The sequence below is a fragment of the Lygodium microphyllum genome, chromosome 21 (genome assembly GCF_053477565.2).
Source record: "Lygodium microphyllum isolate KBCC chromosome 21, Lygodium_microphyllum_v1.1.10, whole genome shotgun sequence".
Classification (NCBI taxonomy): Eukaryota; Viridiplantae; Streptophyta; class Polypodiopsida; order Schizaeales; family Lygodiaceae; genus Lygodium; species Lygodium microphyllum.
The window spans coordinates 67,371,366-67,380,922 of record NC_141155.1 but is presented as its reverse complement, the minus strand read 5'-3'; the positions used below and the strand labels follow the sequence as shown (position 1 = coordinate 67,380,922).

Genomic DNA, 9,557 nt, shown 5'->3' with positions numbered 1-9,557 from the left:
GCAACGAAGACGGCAAGCCAGGTCGTGCAGATACTCCTCTCTACTAGTTTAGCTCGGGGCATGAGGGATGCAAGAGCGAGAAGGGAAGCACACACCGAGATCCAGAGGGGCGCAAAGATGCAGATGGAGGAGGCTATCCACAGGAAAAGGAGGGCCGCGTCCTTGTCGTCTCGGATTTTGTCTGCACTCTTGAGGGCTTCAAGGGCGATGGCGAGGGAAGCTAGCAGAGAGATGGAGTAAAGCACGGGGGGGAGCAAGACTTGGGCAAAGGGGGAGAGAGCTCTGAGGGCGAGGAAGCAGGGCGCTCCGATGTATAAGAATGGGGGCGGTCCGGATATGCAGGCGAGGGATCCCAGAGATGCAGCAACGAATGCGGCAGTCCGGTTGGAGCAGAAGAAAGGAGGCAGGAACAAAGCGCATGCGAGGCCGGTTCTATGGAGGGCAAAGACAAGGAACCATCTCAGGGCTGGATCTCTGAGATTGGACGTGGGTTCTTCAGACGCGAGCCAGCTGGCTAAGAATGCGGTCACGCAGATGGCTACGAAGAAGGGCGCGCGCATGCAGGCGAGGGATGCGAGCCAGAAGGCAAGCTTGCCAGTGGCAAATGGCTTATCTGCGGCTCCTGGTTCCCGCTGACTGTAGATCTCGGGGATGGCGAAGAAGAGCAGGAGGAGCAGCAGCACAGAGGCCAGCACAGGGCCCGTCATGATCGCTGGCAGGTGCGGCAAGATGAGGGCATCGATGAGGAGCTTGGCGACGATGAAAGCCCATTTGCTGCAGGGCCCAACGAAGTCGCCCAGCAGCTCCGGAACCCTCTCCTGCACAAACTCCCCGGCTCGTGCACAGAACGTGTCCATGATGGTCTTCTCCTCGGGCCTGCACTGCGACGGCTGTTGCTAACACCAATTCCAGTGTGGGATTATCTATTTTGCCCTCTCATCCATTCCTGGCAGCGGCACCTCCTCTCCTTCCCCCCACCACCTTTAAACGAAGCTATGGCGGGCGAGTGCGACACACTGGCAATGGCTGTGTGCCTTAGGCCTGAACGTAAGAAGAAGACTTCGAGCGCCTTGGCTCTTGACCACCGATTATTAAAGCAGTACATACAGACTTTGTCCACCTATTATTAAATCAGTGCATAGAGACTTGGTCTTACTCACAAGGAAAGATCAATCGTTCCCCACATAGGCAATTTGGTGAAATATAGGAAATTCTCCAATATTTCCTATGTAGACAAGTACGTATTCCCCATCTATAACTAGGAAATTGCATTCCCTACATCTTATAATAGGGAATATAGAGCATTCCCTACATTCTTTTGAAAGTCCCTACATTCCCTACATCTTATAATAGGGAATATAGAGCATTACCCACGTTCTTTTGAAAATCCCTACATAAGGAATTATAAGGATGTGATTCCCTACTTTTATATAATAGTGAATTAAAGGTACAATGAGGATAAGATAAATATGTTTATCACAATTCTCTATTTCTCAATTCAAGTTGATACTAATGGTTTCGAGAAGGTAAGGACAAAGGTGATGATGACTATCACGGTGGTGATGAGGATAAGAAAAATGAAAACCACGAGGAACATATATTTCAATTGCAATTTGAGGCGACTCTAGTTGACGAGAGAAAGGAAAGGCTTTTGTAAAGATTATTCAACCTTTGTTTTAATTTCATCCACAAGTCCCCCCCTTCACACCCAAAGAGATACATGCGTGGACAAAACACAAGATATTACAATTCCACAATGCTCCATGCCAACCATTATCCCCTCCATTCCCATGCAAGCATTCAAGCTTATTTTCTTATAATCACATTTACAACATATGTCATTTCTAGAAATGCCAAGTGATTAAGAGATTATTGTGCAACCATAGCATGTGTCTCTTGTGCTAGTACTCGAGCTTGTAGAAAGTGAATGTGCCTTTGCTACAGCTTATACAACACTAAAATTTCTAGCTTTGGGTATACAACACCTAGCCAAACTTGCTGGCCCCACACCTAGCCCACATACTCGACTAAGGTGACTAGATCAATCTTATTTTTACTTTACTAATATTTAGTATTTTATTTATTTTATTTATATGTTTAAATTTTATACATGCCCCATTTCTAGACCACATGGGTAGCTATGATGGGTATACAAGAAAGGCTTGGTAAACTAAAATTAATCATGAGAATTTAAATATATTATAGTTGTATTTATAACATTAACATTAACTTCTAAGGGTAACAACTTTGTGCACGCTCTCTCTCTCTCTCTCTCTCTCTCTATATATATATATATATATATATATATATGGGGCTATAATGGAATAATGTCCTAGGTGGTTTGACTTAACATACACAAACAAAGATTTTGTTGTATTATATATCTGTACAACACATATTCCCAAATAAACCTAGGAAAAATGAAGTCAAAGTGGCAAAATACCAAAAAATGCAACCTTTTTAGTTACTATTAGATTGTTTTTTACAATATTGCAATGAAATGCCTTGTGTGTGTGTGTGTGTATGCATACCAATCTTGTAATGTATAACAACCTTTTGTGATGTGTTTTTGAAAGTATCTTCCAATATCATGTGACGTGCTTGAAAGGTGTATACCATGTGAGAGTGAAAAGACTGCAATGTGTATAATGGAAAGTGATGGCACATGCTAGTGTCAGACACACTTGCACATTGAGGACATGTAAGTCTATAAAGATTCTGATGTTGAAGAAAGACAATCAAGCAGGAGAGAACAAGAACAAACAATGGAAGCAAATCATCAAGCAAGAGGATGAGAAATGAGAAAGTATTGATGATGTAGATGCATCCAACCACATTATCACACTACATGCATTGGGGGTTTTATTCTCAAATGAAACTACATGAATTAGCATTTAGGTTAGTAAAATGGGTTGGATGTTGTGGATTAGAACCAAAGGAAACATTGAATTTCATCCTTAAAGAGTATTAATGTTTTTGTTGTATTTAGTTATGCTAGAATTGCCATGAGGCTCTATTATCATTCATTGAAGAATACAATTCCTAAGAGCATCGAAGTACTAGCCATTCTACCAATGGCTCCCAAATGCAACAATGCATTGAAATAAAATATGAGTGTTAGCTACCTAAAATTTGTGCATGTATTTCCTAGAGGGCATCGACATCCTATTGAGGAGGTGGCGTGTGAATGATACGTGGTTTCTTAATAATGACCAACATGGTCCAAGTATAATGCATAAGCATCATATTGTAGTCCATATCATGCCCTACATAATCCAAGGCACAACAAACTCTAGACCACTTACTATATAGAAAGTTCACACTATAACTAGGAAGAATAGCAACCAAACTAGGAAAAATGCAACAAACTCTAGTCAATTACATAAATTGAGATTTACAACATCATATGCTAGGTAGCCTTAGATCCGAACTCTTATTTGTTGTCATGAGTGGGTTACAGTAATTAATGTTGTCATCCAATCCCTCTACTAAAGATAATAACATGAACCCTCAGATAGCTTGGTGATAATTGGATAAGTGTCTAAGTAATAATTGTGACATAGATTAGATTACCCTACGTAATGCATTTTGTGTCAAGTTGAGTAATCTATAATATAAAGCATCATTAATTGGTGACTTGGTACATCAAGGTGTTTATGCTATCATGGAATTAATAAGACTAGCATGCAAAAATGCTAATGTAGAGATAGATGTGATTGTTGAGGAAGAGTTAAACATGCTCTAGTGGCAATTAGTTGAATATGTGAGTCTCAAGATCAAGTGGCTAACCTTAATAAAAACGTGGCTTAGCCTTGAACTAATCATTTGGTGCAAGAAGCAGGCATCACCTCAAAGGATTATCATTTCCCCCCCCCCCCCCCCAAGCATTTTGATCTATTGTTTTGAAAGGCTCTAAAACTCTATGGGATATCAGCTACAAATGGGGACTCATAAATGGAGGAGCCTTATATTGCTACTATACAAAACTAGCATGCTTAGGTAATGATTTGCCTTACTTGTTCAAGCTTTAAAATTTTAACCCAAGTTAGTTGGCATCATAATTAAGATTCTACATTTTGCTTTATCTTTACTAATCAGTAATCAAGAATGCATGGCTATGATTTCTCCCCCTTTTCCCATAACAAAATGACAATGGTCTAGCTAGAAAGCATGGCACAGACTTGTCTCTTTTGTATTCTCTCTTAAAAATATGTATGTTTCTCTATTTCTATTTAGTTTCTTCTAAATTTATTTATTGTTATGTTGATTTTTTTATTGATCACATTGATTTAAAGGACTTCCTTTACTTGTTCAAAATAAATCAATTAGTTATATTGTAGATGATCTAGCATTGCAATTGGTGGAGATTTTAGTAGATGACACTAATAATGAGGTCCTCAAACATATACAAAATGTCATATATTGACAAAACTTGCTTCTACAATCCCTCTTCTCAATTCCTTTGAATTTTAAACTTGTAACCCTACTAGATGAAGTATTTATTAGATGAGATGTTAGCTCTTTGCAAGAAGACAACAAGTTGAGATACCAAGTACATGCTATTTCTATATTTGAAATTCAAGTTATCTTTATGTCATTGTAATAAATAGCACATCATTTCCTTTAAAAGAATCCAAATGGATAATTATATTGCTACATCATTTTCTTTAAAAGGATCCAAAGGACTAAATTATATTGCTAGACTACACCCTATTTTATTGTAAATGTGGCATGAAGTCCCAAAAAAGGAAGACTTATTATCAACATTGTTCTAGTACTAGGCATGGTTAGCAAGGAATCCTCCCAAAGCATGAGAAATTTTCTTTGAATGAACAAATAATTGAGCATTTTTAATCAAAAAAAGTCATTTGTATTCAATCCAGGGTATAAGGTGAACCTGCCATGATGGGAGATGCCATGAGTTCCATCCTGTTATTAAATCTCTTAGATTATTTAGTCTGGAACCTGAAATGGTAGTCACATTGGACACTTCAGTTTTTAAGTCAATTTAGGCATTTTGGGCTGCAACAGGGCCAGTCCCAGTAGAGGCAGGAGCCACAACAACAGATTTTAGTAAGCTACATGATTGAGAGGATTCAGTTAGATGCAGTTAGATTGTTGTAGGTTTAAGTTGGTTGGGCATTGGTACTGTATATCATTCTTTAATGATTCTTGTAGATTATTCAGTAAGGTAGCTGAAATGATGGTTTTTTTGCACACAGTTTGTTTTGTATTTTTCACTCTGGACTCATATTGGACCTATGTTCTTGCAAAAAAAGTTCTGCTTATTGAGCTATGTTAATATAAGTGTGCTTTTAGTGTGAACTCGATGGAGAAGGTAGGCATCTAGGGGGCAACATCATATCATGACATGGGATACATTTTACTTCCATTTTTAATCTCCTTTGGTCATAGGAGAATTTGCATACTATGGACTTGGGTGTACTCTTGTTTGGCATAATGGAGTACCTAGATGGGTTGATTGTTCAGGATTGTTGGATTGCTATAGTTTGTATTGGTCTTGAGTTGGTGGGTTGGCACAGCATAGTCTGGAAGTGCAAGGACAATAGTTGAGCACCCAAGCACAAGGGCCATCTAAAAGAACATCCCCATGTGCAACAAGAGGCCAGGACACTTTGATGTCTGGCAAGCCCTTGGTCAACTCACATTTGGGGATATCCTGAAATACTTGTAAGCTTCTTCGATGCACTACTGTTGCATTTTATGATCAGCACTACTATTGCATATATATGGGCTCTCCTTCCAATCAGCACAACATTGTGGAGCAAGTAGAAACAATGTTCAAATAGTTTATATGGAAGAGACATGATGGAAATGGTGGCCCAAATCTCTTGGGATACCCTGAAAATTGATAAGGAGGATGGGGGCTTTGGATTAGAGTCCCTCCCAAACAAGGCCAATAGATTGCTCTTTGGTCTACTTAAGAAGGTTCTTTCTGATCAACTATCGGTACACCTTTTAAGGGATTGGATTGATTCCTCTCAGACTACTACGAGGCGCCATTGGCCACAATCCAAATGGTTTGATATTCTTGGCAATAGACTGCCAATTAAAATCACACAATTTACCACAACCCAAGAATGTGATCCTGCAAGAGGGGAGCTTCCCCCCAATCACAAAAAACCTGAGGCTATCCAAGGCAATCCATATCAAGGGCTTGAAGACTTAGATGGATCTTAGGGATGGAGGAACCTAGAAAGAACTACATGTGATCAATTGCTCATCCATTGGCCTTACAGAGAGAGAGTCATTGGCTTTGTAAGGTCACATCTGGACACAAAACCCAATGGTCAACTTGACCAACCCCCAAACTGGTGCAGCTAACTAAGCTTATAACATCCCCCATAGGCAACCCACTTTAGGTGTGCAAGAAAGAAAGGGATATTAAAGACCCGTAGTGACACATGACAATCAATAGGCTACTTATTAGAGCTAGGATCTCCAAGATAGTTAAGGTACCTTCGTGGTGTGTATCGTGTAGGAATAACAAGGAATGTACCAAGCACCTGTTCTAGGGTTTCCCCTAGTCCCAAGTAGTTTAGAACAAACATAGAGTGCCAATGACATGGTAAGAGTGCACATGGAAGTTTGTCTTATAAAGAAATAAAAATGGAAAATAGATTGAAAAATGGTTACAGAAAATACATTGGTGCCTATATCCATAGCCTATCTAGTTGTCCTTCATATTCTATAACACACGCAATTTACTTGCAAGATTTTGCAAGTAGCAACCAATCATGTGACAATAGCTATATGCTTCAAGGATAGAATCCATCATGATCCTAAAAGGTCAAAGTTTGAACCTGTTAGTGCAAAAAAAGTGGATTTAAGCAAGTTAGAACTCATTCTATTAGATAGTGTGGAAGGAAAATGGAACTAATATAAGTAATGCTTGTTCTAAGGGAAATATTTTGGTGAGATTTCTTAGATAGCTTTCACTCCATTGCCCAAATAAGTAATATCATAGCTTATTTTACATCATGCCATAATTAAAATGTGTAGGTGTCCCAAAAGATGTCACCCAAAAAAAACAATGCATGATGATAAGAAGGGTGCCTAAAGTGTCTCTTTTGGAAGATGAGAGGAACTACATTGTCCAAATAAATAACATCATGGTTTATTGGACATAATCCCATCATTGTAATATGTAGGTCCCAAAAGATTACCCACAAAAAAATGCATGATCATAAGAAGGGGACCTAAAGTGATTCTAATAAAAGGTGGTTTATAGGACAAGCATTACCAAGGTGGAGAGAGAACAAGATAAATCCATATACTTGGGAGTTTGTTGCTCATTTAAAGGTCCTACGTGAGCAAAAAGATAAGTGTTATGTTAATGCTTTTGGGGGTGCATTTTGTGTTAATCCTTATAGGAAACAATGCCAAGCCAGACCATGTAGATTGGTTAGCAACATTGTGAGGTATAATGTTGAACTATGTCAATGTGAAAGATAGAAAACACCATTGTCAAAATTAGATGCCACCAACAAGTAGCCCAACAAGTAGTCCAAGAGATAGACATTGCTGTCAAAGACATCAGGGACATACCCAATGTGCTCGCCACAGGTATTGTCATCCGCGACCGTCTGCAGCTCATGGGCATGTGCTCGCCACAGGTATTGTCATTCGCGACCGTCTACAGCTCATGATGTACAACATTGTCTACAGGATGATGTTCAACACAAGGTTCAAAGGGTTTGATGACCTCCTCTATGTGCAGCTCATGACCCTTAACAGAGACAATATTGGGCTTCTCGTGCAGAGCTTCAAGTATTAACTATGGTGACTCTGTGCCTTCCTTCAAGCCCCTCATCTGCGGGTACCTCAAACAGGTCTCGGACGCCAACCAGCGCAGGCTCGCATTCCTCCAGTACACGTTTCTTAACAAGCGCAAGAAGTAAGACTTACTCGTCATTTGCTGCTTTGTCTGTAGATTCCGACCATCTATTGCACTATTCCGACCATCTATTGCACTATACCGAAGGATTTTGAGACCCACAGTGCAATGCTTTAATCTACAAACAGGTTCCAATGTTGTATGGGTGCAATTCCTACCATTCTGCAAGACCTGTAATTTCTTATGTATTCTTTTAATTGGCTTTGCAAGTAGAAGGGGGAGAAGATTGGAGTGGGCTTCTTTCTGGACGCCTTCCTCAAAGGAGAGATCAGTGAAAACAGTGTGCTGTATCTTATTCATCAAAACATGAATGTTGCAGGTAGGCTATTCGTATGTATCTTGCTGTAGCAAATTTAGTCTTTTCACTTGGAGCATTGAATAATCTTCACTACTTCTGGGGGCCTTTACAAACCTGATCTGTATATAGATAGGGAGTTCTCCTCACTCATGGTGGAAGAAAAATATCTAATAATGGATGACACTCTACTCAGTATTATACACTTGCAGGTGCTACAAGGAATCACTTTAGGGAAAATTGATTCTATAAAGTGCTTAGATTCTTCACCTTGTCAAACATTCATAAATTATGTTCTTATATGATTGTTTGGACTTATTTTCATGTGCAACAATTGATACCACATTGTGATCATCAAAATGGGGCGGTGCAGAGCTAGTGAATAATCCATACATCCAAAAGAAGATAAGGGATGAATTGAATACAATGTTAGGAAAAGGTTTACCAATAACTGAGCCTGATGTCCCAAATCTACCCTACTTGAAGGCAGGCTTCCCAGATTTGTGCATAATTTTTGGACCCTTGAAAATATTCTGCATGTATATGTGGATGAAATGCAAGATGTGTGAAAAAGATTATTTGGAACTGTAGCACTTCATGTGTGCAAAATTCTCTTCAAGTCAATGAAGATGAAGAAAAATCGGTACCCAGCATTGGTGTTGTTTGTATCAGGCCACAGTGAAGGAAATCCTCCAAACACACATGCTCATTTCCTTGTTGGTACCCCATATGAACCTCCAAGCAGCCAAGCTATGAGGCTATGACATTCCAGCAAACACCATAGTTTTAGTAAATGCATGGGGCATAGCAAATGATCTCAGGTATTGGGACAAGCTAGAGAAGTTCATGCTGGAGTGGTTTTTGGAGTGGAAGATAGAGCTCAATGGGACTGACTTCAGGTTAATCCCATTTGGCTCAAGCAAGAGGAGCTGTCTAAGGAGTATTATAGCTTTGCCAATACTAGCACTAGTGTTGGGCAAGATGGTGCAGGCCTTTGAGCTTCTGCCTCCACCTGACATAGATAAAGTGGACCTGAGGTCTGTTGGAGGAGGGCAGTCGAGTCTTAGTATTGCAGTGAGGTCCACTGTGGTGGTCAAGCCAATGGAAGAGAGAGAGAGAGAGAGAGAGAGAGAAATTTAATGAACATCTGGGGTGTTGTGCTTCTATTGCCTAGAAGCCCCTATAGCATGTATACTTCCTCCATAAATTGGACAATGGTAGTCTAATTATAGATGCACCAACAAGTAGTCCACAGGTACCTATGATGCACCTCAATTAGAGCCAGCTCAAATTTGGCCAACTCAATTCATTAACGGAGGGTTAGTGCATTGCTAGAGTCTTTGT

At 39.9% G+C, this 9,557-nt stretch overlaps 1 pseudogene; it reads left to right on the top strand.

Moving 5' to 3' along the window:
* The first annotated feature begins 319 nt into the window (after positions 1–319).
* On the top strand, positions 320–9,353 carry LOC148018107 (trans-cinnamate 4-monooxygenase C4H2-like; annotated as a pseudogene).
* Positions 9,354–9,557: the final 204 nt, after the last annotated feature.